We start from the raw sequence: 13200 nt of genomic DNA on the forward strand, positions 1-13200 counted from the left end.
CATACATGCTTACTCTCTGGCTGCGCTCTCAAAATGGCACTGAAGCTAGCACATGCTTGCTATTTATATACACGTGCTGACCTTGAAAAACTTCTTAAAAGATACAATGCAGACTATTCTACATCCTCCCTCTTTGAGAAATGTCATGCAATATTGATGACATTAATTGACATGCAATCAACATAAATAATTCTTTGTCGTGCAATTATACAGAACTAAATACATATAGACAATTATGTCCAGGTTGCTGTGTATTTCACACTAGGTCTGGAAATACGACCAAATCGTGTGACATAAATATTAGAATTAGGTGTAGCAGCTGGAGTTGTCTTTGCTGAATGTTCAACTTTAGGGACATCGGGAATATCTCAAGAATGGAAGTAGACATTAAAATACATTCTGAAACAGGAACATTGTTTGGATTAGTCTGAGATCTAAAGTCTGTATCACAGAAATAATGCTGTGATATCGATTCTGGTACAGGAAGATGTCTGCGATTTCTCCTGTACTCCACACCCTAAGATTCTACAAAGTAGGATCTCTGCTCGGTACATATGCCTGTTACTTGACCAATCCAGTCAAAACCTTTCACCGTTTGTATCCTCACTGTCTCTCCTTTCAACGGATGAGGATATCTGCTCAATTTATCATATCTGGACTTCTGGAAAGAACACTTTCTGAATAATTGGGCTGTAATTGTTCTGTTCTTAGCTTTAGGCCTCAACAAATTGAAACTAATAGGCAGTGTTGTTTTGGCTTGTCTAAATAGAAGTTTCTGAGCACGCGAGCCAATCATCACGGGGTATGTTTCTGAGATTAAGTAAATTCAAAAAGACATCAGTATTGTCATACTTTAACCTCTCAAGTAATTGCTTTGCACTCTGTACTCACGTTCTGCCAGTCCATTTGACTGGATATTCTAGACTACTAGTGACGTACAAGGTCCCATGAAACAACGGACTCCTAAATTGGGTACCATTGTCGGAAATAACTTTGTGTGGACTACCATGGACTGAGAAATGACGTTTCAACTTGGTGATGACAGCAGTGGGCATTAGATTAGGTAATAAATCAGTCTCAAACCAGTCTGAATAAGCATCTACCAACACTAAGTAATGTTGATTGTTCCACTCAAGTATATCAGTGGCTACTGTTGGCCAAGGTAGATCAGGAACATAGTTGAAGTCGTTCTTTTGCAAATGCGGTTTAGTACTATTACATACTGAACAAGAAGAAAGTACTTCATCAATGTCTTACTAGAGAAGGCCCAAATACTAGTTCTCTTGCTCTTCATTTGGGAACCTGGGTAAAAACAATGCAAAATCTGGATATAGCCATGTTGTAAGGATGCAGGAACAACAATTCTAGGACTTTTGAAAATAATGCCATCTGCCATGTTCCATCAACATCTCATCTTTGTAAGGAAAGTAAGTTTGCACTTCAGGCCGTATACTAGATTGCTTTGACAGCCGTCCAGCATTAATGTAGTGATTGGGCTTTTGCAATATAGGATCAGTCTTTGTATGATCTCGCAGATCCTCAAGTCTTGTGGTAGAAAAATTATGTACTTCCATGGCGTCAAAGTTCTCTGCATTAAGCAGTTCCATTGTATTTCTGAGTGATCTGGAGAAGGTATCAGCCAGATGAAGTTTGCCTTTTGTATAGACCATTTTGTATTTGTACTTTTGCAATTTGAGCATCATTCTTTGTAATCTCGCTGGAGCTGAATGCATAGGCTTCTTTAGAATAGTAACTAGAGGTTGATGATCAGTTTCAATCTGAATAGCTCGATCATAGATATCATTAAACTTTGAACATGCAAATACTATTGCCAAATGTTCTTTCTCAATCTGAGCATATTGCATTTCAGTTTGGGTAAGAGTTCTAGATGCATAGGCTAACTGTCTGCCTTCTTGAAGAATAACTGTGCCAAGATCAAATTTTGAAGCATCACAGGAAAGAATTACTGGTTTATTGACATCATATTATCTTAATGTAGGTGGGGTGGCAGTTTTCTGCTTAAGGTCTTCAAATGGCTTCTGGTGCTGTTCCAACCAAGACCATATAACATTTTTGCACGCCATCTCTCTCTCTCTCTCTCTCTCAAAGGTGCTGTCAACTCACTGATGTCTGGTATAAATGTGCCTAAATAGTTGACCATACCAAGAAAATGTTGTACAGTCTGAACATTATCTGGTGCTGGCATCTCAAGAATGGCTGCTTGCTTGGATGGGTCTGCTCGCAAGTCAGTGTGAGTAAATAAATGACCTACATATATAACTTTTGGTAGTCTGAATTTACACTTCAGAGGACTGAGCTTCAAGTTCACTTCACGTGCTGTGTCTAGAACTTTCTTAAGGTTTCTGTCATGCTCTGCTTCACCAGTGCCTCCTGCCAATAAATCATCTGCTATTATGGCACAAGGATAACCTGAAAAAAATTTGCTTCATTGCATTCTGAAAGACTTCACTTGCAGAATTTATTCCAAATGGCATCCTGAAGAATTGTATCTGCCATTCCAAATGGCATCCTGAAGAATTGTATCTGCCATATGGGGTACTGAAATTAGTCAGTAATGAGGATTTTGATCAAGCATCACTTGCCAAAATTAACTTTTTTTTTTTTGCATCCAAGACAGAAAAAACAGTGGTGTTTGGTATTAGGGCTGCGACTTCCTCGACTGCACACATTGGATGATGCAGTCTCTTTAACGCTTTGTTCAAATCTCTTGAGTCAATACATATTCTGAATTTGTCTGAGCCTTTCTTGTGGACTGCTACCATAGACAACACCCATTCAGTTGGTTTTGTGACTGGACAAATTTCACCTTGATGCACCATTTTATCCAACTGAGATTTAACTTTATTGTACACAGCTATCAGAACTTTTCTTGCTGGTCTGACCTCTTGAGTATAACTTCATAGAGTACACATCTAGAAGTTTGCTCAACTTGTCATCAAAAACAGCATACTCTGAGAAAATGGCTTCAATAAAACTTTAACTAGGATATGTGTTTATATGATGAACTTTGGTAAAAGAAAGCAAATTCATTCTCAAACTGTCTATGAGACCCAATAATGACTGCACAGGTTTTCAGACTACACAGAGTAACAAGCTGTAACAGTTCCTAGTCAAATAACATGAAAGCACTGCTGAGCCTTTGTTTTGAATTTCTTCACCTCCATAAGCAACAAGTTTCACACAACTAGCCACATTGAGTTATTCATTAGTTTTCACTTTAGTAAATGTGTCTGCTGACATAACATTACACTTTGAGAGTGTCTACTTTAAGTTCGGTGGATTTGCCATTTATCTGGATAGTACCAAACACTTCATTCTTTGCCAGCAAATTTACTGCATCAACCATTTCACCAATTACTGATGCACCATCTACGCGGATAGTAGAATTGCAGCTCATGTGATGAACTTGCTTTTTCAAGTGACCCTTCTTTATAACTGTGTGAGGTTTATTTTTACACTTGTAGCATTGCTGACCAAGTGCTAAGCATTTTTTCTCTTTTAGACTTATAATTGACACCATAATTGCGACAGTTAATAAGTCTGGGTTTGGGTTTTGCTGACTCCCCCTTGTACGGCACTGAGCATCTCTTTTTCTTAGAACTTGATGGAAAACTATGGGTTTTACCTGGGGATCCTGCAGGGGTGGCAGGTCCCATGTGCTTAGGCCTGTTTCTGCTAGCCACGTGTTGCATGCTGTCTACATTTGCGCTGGAGCCTGCTGGAACCATGCTCTTATCACTTGCAAGTATACTTTTGTGCCTTTCTGTAACTTCATGGATTTAACAAATCTCAGTAGCTTTGCTCAGCATTAAATCACTGTCGCAAAGCAAAATCTTTCTCACTGCAGCATTATTAATACCAGACACAAGCCTGTCCTTTATTAACTCATCTTTTAAGTCACCAAATCAACACATTTTAGCTTTGTTTCTCCAGTCAGTAATGTAAGCTGCAAAAGTTTCCCCTGGTTTTTGATCTCTTGTGTAAAACAAATGCCTCTCTAATGTAATATTTGTGTAGAGGTTACACATTTCCCTGAACTTGCACTTCAGACACTTGGGGTCTTCCCTTGTTTTAGCCTGTACAACAGTATGATGGTTTTCACCTCCCTCGTATACTGCTGGTGCATACACAAATGAACAGTCTCTCAATGGTGTCTGACCCAGCTAGGTTTAGCAAAATTAATGGCCTGGTCCATGCATCTTTGTCAAAATAAACTGCTTGTATAAAAATATCATACCCTTGCTCAGATATTCTCCAATTCTCTGCAATATTCTGATCAAACACCAATGGTGATGGTTTTCTAAATCCGTCTGCTATATTAACACATCAGCAAAGGTTTTGCAAGTATGTACAAACACACACACATATGCCAGAAGTTTATGCCAGTACTTCTGACTATGCCCAATAGCATCAAAAGCCTCTGAATAACTGAACTTTGCGAAATATGTCTCTGGGGCACTATAATACTCTTGAAATCACTGAACTGTAAGAAATCACCTCTTATTAGTGTAAGGAGCTTTCCAAAGTAACTGCACTTTGCAAACAAACAGTACACGGCACATTGAAACTTTTCCAAAATGGCTGTACTTTGCCAAATAACTCTCTACAGTGCAAGAAACATTCTGTAATGGTGGCATTCTGCAAATAGGTACACCCAGCACAAGAAACTTTTCGAAGTGGTTGTATTTTGACTATACTTCGCAAAATAGTTGCACTTTGCTGACAAACTCTTTGGAATAAATGCACAGTAATAAGCACTTTCATACACTTTGAAATATTTTGTATTCGGGGCATAATTAGAGTTATCCAATGCAAAGTAGTAGTTATGCCAAAACACAGTACTTTGACATAAACATGCAGTCACCTTACTTTATTTATGCTTAATGTGCCCTATTTATATTAGTTTTGTTTATTTAATCTTTTTCCATGCCCATTATACATTTCTTGTGCCCGCTTTATCCTAAACATGCCGATTTTGCAATTCCGAACCCTTTATGTGCTTTTCTGATAGTTGTATCGAGTATCTTAATTTTAAACATTCTGTTTAATTAATAAACCTTTTGTGCCTCTTACTTGTTTAATGATGCAGTTTGTGCCCTTGTAATGCTCCATTTTATCTTTTTTATAAAATAAATTGTTCTCTGTTTTCATTACCTTTGGTTCACTTCTTGCAGTTTTTTGTGCTCATTTCTCTTGGTTTACTTTCACTGTTAACTCCACCTCGTAGCTCTGAAAGGCAGTCTCTGGAATCCTGGTTCTGACACCATGTCACTCATCCAGTCAGGATAAAATAAACAAGTCTTTGTGGGTTCTGTTCAAGCAGTTTTATTATGTACAAACACATCAGGATTGAGACTTAATAACCTTAGCTTAGATAAACTTGTATACAAACTAGCTTTTACACTCATACATACTCTCTCTGGCTGCATTCTCAAAATGGCACTGAAGCTAGCACATGCTTGCTATTTGCACATGCCAACATTGAAACACTTCTTAAAGATAGAACACACACACACTATTCTACAGTGTGTGTGTTCTAGTGCTTTGTTAATCCCTTCAGATTGCAGTTGTGTAACCCTTTCCTTTCCTTGTTAGGGTCTACTGTTTCCTCACTAAGATGTCAGAAACCAACAGGTTTCAAGAAGTGCACTTTATATGGACATAAAATCCCTAACTCTGATACCCACAAGAAGTGAGTTTGGGAGCTGACCATCTTGACTCCCCATGTGCTGTTTGTTCCACTTTCAAACCAAGGGTGCTGTCCGACAGAAGGAATAAACTAATCTTAAAAGGCTTGCTTTCAGCTTCTACTGAGGCTCAAACCCCCTCCAAGGCTTTGCAAGTTCCCAGGAGAAGACCGCTTCCAAAATCTCCAATAGCTTCCTTGGATCCTGCAGAGAAGTTCAGAACAGTGTCAGATCCAACCTCTTCAGATCCGAAGTCCTTCGGGCAGTCCTTAGATCCACAGCCCTCCTTGGATCTGACTGGCTCAGCCCCGACAGTGAGTTCCCCTTTACCTTCTACCTCCTTCTCTGCTCCTAAACCTTCAGGTCTGACCAGTAGTGTTCGTATGCCAGAGTACATTTTAATACTGGTCTCTCCTGTCCTTCCTTCACAGCTGTTACAGACATTAAGGAAGCATTCCAGACCAGCAACCACAGCATCATCCAGGTCTTTGAGGAGTTTGACAGAGTCCAGATATGGACAGGATGATGGGGAGATTTATCCGGGCTCAGATTTAGATGAGAGTTCTCCCAGTTTCCTCCCCTCTTGGATCTGTGAGTGCACCTGTACAACAGATTCTTTCTCCTTCTCTGGGCAGGCACATGGCTTTGGAGTCCTGGGATACAAGATCGCAGAGATTCAGCATTGGATCCAAGGAAGCTTCCCTCCTTGACTCTTGACACTGTCCCTGACCAGCCCTGCTCCGATCCCCTTGGACCAGGGTGGGTTTTTGATCAACGAGGTCGGTGCCAGCTCTGAGGGGTTGGGTTCAGCTCCAACTTTATTGAATCCATCCCTTCCCCTCTGAGCCTCAGCCCTAGACAGCTTGGGTTTAATTCTCCCTATAAGGCTCTGAGCCGGGGATGCCGCCCACCTCCCATCCTCAGTAGCTTCAGCTCCAAGGAGGGCAGGGCAGAGGTTTCTCCACATCCATCAGCTTTCCGCAGTGGTAGAAAGGGCTTTCCTCTTGCACAGAGCACCATCCTCTCTTAGTTCGGATACTAACCAACACCCCTCATTGGGTCCAAACTCTGAGGCCATCATTCTTGCTCCTCAGGGTCTGCCAGTTCTGAGAAGCCTCCACATATTCCTCAGAGGGATTTCCCTCCCTGCCAATACCTCTCCCTAACACCCCAAGGAAGAGGTCCCTTGGAAGACTATGTGTAATAGGAGGCACATATACTTGCCTATGGAATCTCTCATGGAAGACACACTGATTTTGATGAGGGAGAAGTATCCACCCGATCCCCACCTGATGACATCTCCTTTGGAGCCATCCTCAAAATTCTCAAACAGAAGGGTGGCTGGTCTTTCCAATCTCCTTCTCCTGAGGAATCAGTGTATGTCCTTCTATTCCTGTGTTGCAGTATTCTAGTTGTGGGATTTCCTGCCCTCAGGCGACTCATATGTCAGCTCCTATACAAAAGCTTCAGCTTGGCTGTTGCAGTGTGCGTTGGATGTCACACGTAAGGCCATAAACCAGGGGCCTTAAATGTGATGTCTGTATGCACAATCCTCAGAACTTTTCAGCCGCAGATGACCTTCACATTGTACGATTGCTGCTTCACAGACGTTGCATCTTAAAGATAAGTAACCCGTTGGGTTTCTATTTTTCTTATTTTGCCGATTATTATTGCTTAGGCTTGGTTGTTGTAGCCTTTAGCTGATGTCAGGTAAAAAGGGAAATTGCCAGTGCAGGTGCCAGATACCCCATAAGAATGCCCATGATAGGTGTGTTTTTTGCTTAGGCCTGGATCACGATCACTCCTCCTGCCCAATTTGTCAGTCCTTTGTGCCAAAGACCCTTAGCAGCTGCCTGGTCTCTTTAAAGCTCTACCTTGAAAACCAGTGCCTTAAGTGGTTAGCCGTTAGAATGGATCCTGCATCAGAGGCCGCACCTGAACCTCCATGCAAAAAAGCCAAGATTCTTAGGCCTTCATCGCCTGCCACTCCACCTCCCGACCCACCTCCAACTGCTGATCTAGGGGTTGAGGCGCGCTCGGCGGATCCATCGACTAACTTCCTTCGAGGAAGCCATGGCCCAGCCAATGACCAGCACATCCTCTGAGCTTGACCAGACGACTACCTTCGATGTCGAGGGGGGAACCACTTTCAGTGGTACCTCCGACCGGAATCCAGACTTTGGATGCATTAGTCTCCAAACCCAATGCCAGGCCACTCCCTACTTCCACCCCGGCATAAAAGAATCAGACAACTAAGCATACCTCCTCCTCTACAGAAGCCATACCATACTGGCAGGCTTTCACCTCATCTCTCATGCAGGCCTTTATGGCCCTCAGGCCTTCAGCCTCAGCCTCCTCCACTCTGCCTCTACTGAACCCTAAGCCTGCTTCTGCCTCTTTCCTCCCACCAATGACCTCTCATGTCGAGGAAGAAGAGCAGGATTCTTTTTTCTCTTCCTCAGAGGATTCCATTTCATATGCATCCCAGATTGCTTCTTCCCAGGAATATTACTCTCCTCTTGAGGATTCTGTGGAAGGGGATTCCCCTTGTGAGGATATTACGTTTGGTGAGACCATCACCAAGATGAAGGATTACTTTAAATGGGATACGTCCCAAATGATTGACACACAAAAAAGATGCTTTGAGCTTCTGCAAGTAGAGTCACCATCCCCCTTTGGTGGTTCCTCTGGTTCTACCTGCTTACTTGGATGCTTTCAACTCTGCTTCTAAGGCCCCAGACTCCCAGCCTCCAGCTCCTAAGTGCCCTGACTGCTTCTATAAAGTACCAGGGGACCAGAAATTCTTGGTTAATCCACCCTTGGCTGATCCAGCTGTGATTGCCACCACTGCAGATAAGCAATCTAGACTGCTGCCTGCCTCCCTCCTATCCATTGATAAAGATAGCAAGTATATGGGTAGGACGAGAAAGAAGGTATACACATTATCCACTTTGGCTTTCAGAGCCATAAATTATCAGACCCACACGACTAAGTACACTCTAGACTTAGTTTCTCAAGCCTCCTCCATGCTGGCATCTTTGCCTGACAGCCCCATTAAGAGTGACATTACCTCCAAGTTGTCCTTGGCCCAACAGGTAGCCAGGCACTCCCATCAGGTGCAGCTATGACGCTGCAGAAGCATCTGCCAGATCTGCAGCATCTGCTTGTGTCCTTGGGAAGTATTCATGGCTAAGACTTCATAACCTACCAGAGGATTTCAAGTCCAAGATCTTGGACGCCCCACTGGACCACAATGTCATTTTTGATAAACAATCCGCAGACCTCTTTAAGAATCTGCAGGAAAAAAGTAAAGAACTATAGGAAATTAAGCATCTTTTGGTGTCTCCATTCCCAAGTACTATAGGACCTACCCTGCTAAAGCCACCTCTGTGAGGCATAATCCTCAGTCTTCAGCCTCCTCTTCCAGATCTAGAAGAGGGGCTAGAAGATCCTCCACAATCAGACCTTCTGCTCCACCTCATCAACCCAGATAATCCTTTCAGGACAGAGGAAGCCCCAGTAATACGTGACTGCCTTGCCCACCTACTCCTTTTGGCACACCTTTCCCAATGTCTCCCCCTTTGGCAATCCATCACCACAGACCAATGGGTATTAACCATTATCTAAAAGGGGTACTTCCATTCCTGGAAAGAAAAACCACCCAGGAAAGACATTCCACCCCCCCCCAAAAAAAAAACAGGTCCATCTCATGCCACAAGTTCTGGCAGACCTACTAAAGCTAGGCACCATAGAACCTGTCCCCTCAGGACAAGAAGGAAAGGGTTTCTACTCCCTTCTTTTCCTGGTCCCCAAAAAAGGTGGGCCCTAGAGACGCATCTTAGACCTGTCCTACCTAAATCTTCACCTTCAGGTACCCTCCTTCATAATGCTTTCTCTCCCCACCCTGCTGCCTCGAATTCCAGCCAAAATTTTCATGGCCACCCTTGACCTAAAGGAGGCCTACCTACACATACCCATCAGGACTTCCTCCAGACAATTCCTGCATTTCTCTGGACCTTCCTCTCATTTCCAGTTTATTGCCTTGCCCTTTGGTTATCCACAGCCCCCCCCGAGTCTTTACAAAGTGCCTAGCCCCAGCAATTGACTTTTGCAGAACTTAAGGAATCCAGATTTACCCTTATCTGGATGACATCCTGATAATGGCAGAGTCCAGAGAGAGAGAGAGACTGTCAAGGCACCTACACTTCACCATGTCCCTTCTGCAGAATATGCTGATGTTATGCAGTCCAATCTCGCCTACATTCTTACCAGTGGGTTCAGAGCCGAATGTTGGCTCCGACTCGGCCATACTTTAGCTCGAAGTCTTTCAATTGTCTGGGCTAAGATCGTATCCCATGCTGCACTGCTCTCTATCCCCAGATCTCATTTGCCACTTGTGTAGCTCAGACGTGGTCTCACTCCTGGCTGTGGCTAAGTACTTTTTTCTTCTTTATAGCAGAGACATTTTTTGCAAAAAAAGCTATTTTCATAGCTATTTGTGTGTGTATCTTGAACTGTGTTTGTGGAAAAGTTGTTTTTCTCTTTTTAGCGTGTTCTTGTGGTATCCCACTAGCTGTTTCCACGGGCTAGGCCCATTTCAGTTAGAGGACCTAGTCTGTCCCCTTGCTTACCTTGTGTGCTATCTTTATTTCCCTTGGGCTAAAACCATTTAAATTAGAGGAATTAGTCCTCCCTCTTGTACTTGTGTTCTAGGACCGTTTAAGTTAGAGGTCTTTGTGGTGTACTGTCTGTTTGTTTTGTTCCCGCGCTTGTGGCTGATTGACCGTTGGTGTGTGGTTGTTGAGTTAGTTTCTCGGTTTTGTGGTGATGACTATATCTAAAGATACTAAAGAGCATAAGCAGTCAGGCTTTAAGAAGTGCATGAAGTGTAGTTATAAGATGTCTATCACCAATGGACACTCTGTTGGTGTGTACTGTCTGGTAGCGATTCACCTCCAGGAATCCTGTAGTTTTTGTCATGCTTTTAGCCCGCGTGTTCTTCAGGAAAGGAAGAACAAATTGATTTTGAAGGGACTTCTGAAACCCTCCTTCGAGGGGGGTTTGGAGTGTGCTTCCAGCTTTAAGTCTTCTCCATCAAAAGCTAAATTTTCCAAGGCTAAAAAGCGATCCCCGGCTCCATCAGTATCCTCGGAGCTGCCGGAGATGACAGCTAAATCTTCAATGACATCAGCTCCATTGTCCACGGGGACTCAGGAATTGTCAGTGTCTATGGAACCTGCTTCGCTCCTATATTATCGGAGCCTGTTTGGAGCCGGTCGCCTAGCATTAGGCTGGTATCCCCTCCTCGCAGTTCTCCTTCAGAGAGGAGGTCTCGATCTCCTTCCCTATCCTCCAAATCCTCCAGGACCTTATCGAATGTGGACATCGATAGAGTGGTGCAGAGACTTCAGTCACCGGTACTGGCTAAATTGTTTTCGGCTCCGACCCAGTCAGCTCCGGAGCCAGTCCCTCTACCTACATCGATACTTCTTCCACCTAACGCATCTCAGCTTTTGGAGCCGGAGTGCTCGGCTCCATTTGATGTCCCTAGGTCAGTTCCAACAGCCCCTCCTGGCTTATCAGTTCTGACTTCAGCTCCAACCCCGTTGGCGCCGTCCACAGGGTTCAGGACTCAGGATTCCTTGGTCAGACCCGAGGGAGAGGCTTCGGGACACCTCTCGGCTCCTAGTCTCCCTCTCAGTGCTTCGGCATGGGGAAGCCTGACTCTTGTCTCGGCTTCGGACCTGGTCCCTTCTGATCCGAGGTCTTCCATGGCTGGTCGATCTTTGGACCCGGGAGGGTGAGCTTTCGAGGCCATGCGGAGTACACTGGCCAGGTTGTCAGCGGCATCATACGGTTCGGTCACTCTGTCCCCTACAGCACTCGTGCAGGTCTCTGATTGCCCTCTATCTCTTGAGAGCAGAGCCCCAAGGCCTCAGGGTACCCCTACGAGTGGTCCCCATATTTCTGAGGGCCCTTCAGAGTTTTTGCCTGAGGAGCCACCTAGAAAGAGAACGTGCAAGAGGAAGCACATAGATTCCCAAGATGAGTCTCTCACGTCAGACATCGACCTTGAATCGGAGGGGTCCCCTAAGTCATCCTCTGAGGATGTTCTTTCTCTGACATCCTAGAGATTTTGAAGCAAAAAAGTGGCTGGCCATCCAAAGCCCCCTCCGAAGAGGAGTCGGTGTTCCTGAAGGCCTTTGGTGCTCAGCCCTCCGCCTCCTGGGTGTTTCCACCCTTCGAGCTTCTGGATCTGGTTTGTCAAAGGGTGTGGGAAACCCCTGACTCTATGGAACCAGCCCCCAGAAGACCCAATAAATTTTTGTCTGCCCCTTCTGATAAGGAATTTCTATCCAAGGGAGGTCCCTGTGGATGCCATGGTGGTGGCAGCGGCCACCAAGAAGGAATTGGCTGAGACTTCTTCCACCGTCAATCCCCCTAACAAGGATTCTAGGACTATGGACCGGTACGGGAAGCGTTCATTTTCTTCAGCGGCCTTTACTTGCGTTCACTGAATTACTTATCACACTTTACACGGCTCCAGAGAGATCTTCTAAAGGAGCTTGGAGATACTCTATAACGGGTAACGTTTCTGAGGCAGTGGCTCAGAAAGTCAACACTCAGATGTCTACCCTCAATTCTGTTGCGAACTCCTCCATGAGGCTGATCTCTCACGCAGCCGAGGGAGTGAGTAGGGCCGCAAGTTTAGGAGTCGCTCTTAGGAGACATGCCTGGATGCGCCTTTGTCATTTCGCGGAGGCCTTCAAGTCTACATTCACCGACACCCCGTTTGATGGTTCCTCTTTGTTCGGAATCAAGTTGAAAGACACTCTCACTAGGTTGCAAGCAAGAGGGAAAAACTCTGTCTGCCGTAGGAGTCTGTTTTTCCCTTCCCTCTAGGCCTTATACCAAGGCCCAGAGGGGTGGGAAGATGTGGTTCAAGAAATCACAGAGGTTTTTTCCCCGATGCACAAGGTGAGTCCCCCTCCAGAGGCAGGGGAGGGGGTGGTTATTCAGGTAGATGCCGCCCTAGGGGCAGAGGAAGCCCTCGTAACTCAGGAGACTGCGATTCCTTTCATGGTTCTCCCTACCGCCGCTCCTGATGGGAGAACCCGACTGTGCATTTCCGGAGCCAGTCAGGGGTCACATCTCACTATACCCGGAGACCCAGCAAGGTATCACCCAAGACCAATGGGTTCTACGAATAATTTCAGGAGGATATATCATTCCCTTCTCATCAACTCCCCCTCCAATCAAGAAATTCCTGGATGTTCCACCCAGTCAAAGGGATTCCGCAGCTTCAGAGGTTTCAAAGCTGCTAGAAAAAGGAACCATCCAACATATCCCCTCAGACCAGATTGGATTAGGGACTTACTCCAGATTCTTTTTGGTGCCATAAAGGACAGGGGACCTGAGACCCATTTTGGATCTCAGCCGATTGAATACCCATGTGCAAAAGTCCAAGTTCCGAATGGTCACATTGCAATCT

This window comes from Protopterus annectens, chromosome 10.part0 (genome assembly GCF_019279795.1).
Source record: "Protopterus annectens isolate FY-2018-M chromosome 10.part0, PAN1.0, whole genome shotgun sequence".
In the NCBI taxonomy this organism is placed as follows: Eukaryota; Metazoa; Chordata; order Ceratodontiformes; family Protopteridae; genus Protopterus; species Protopterus annectens.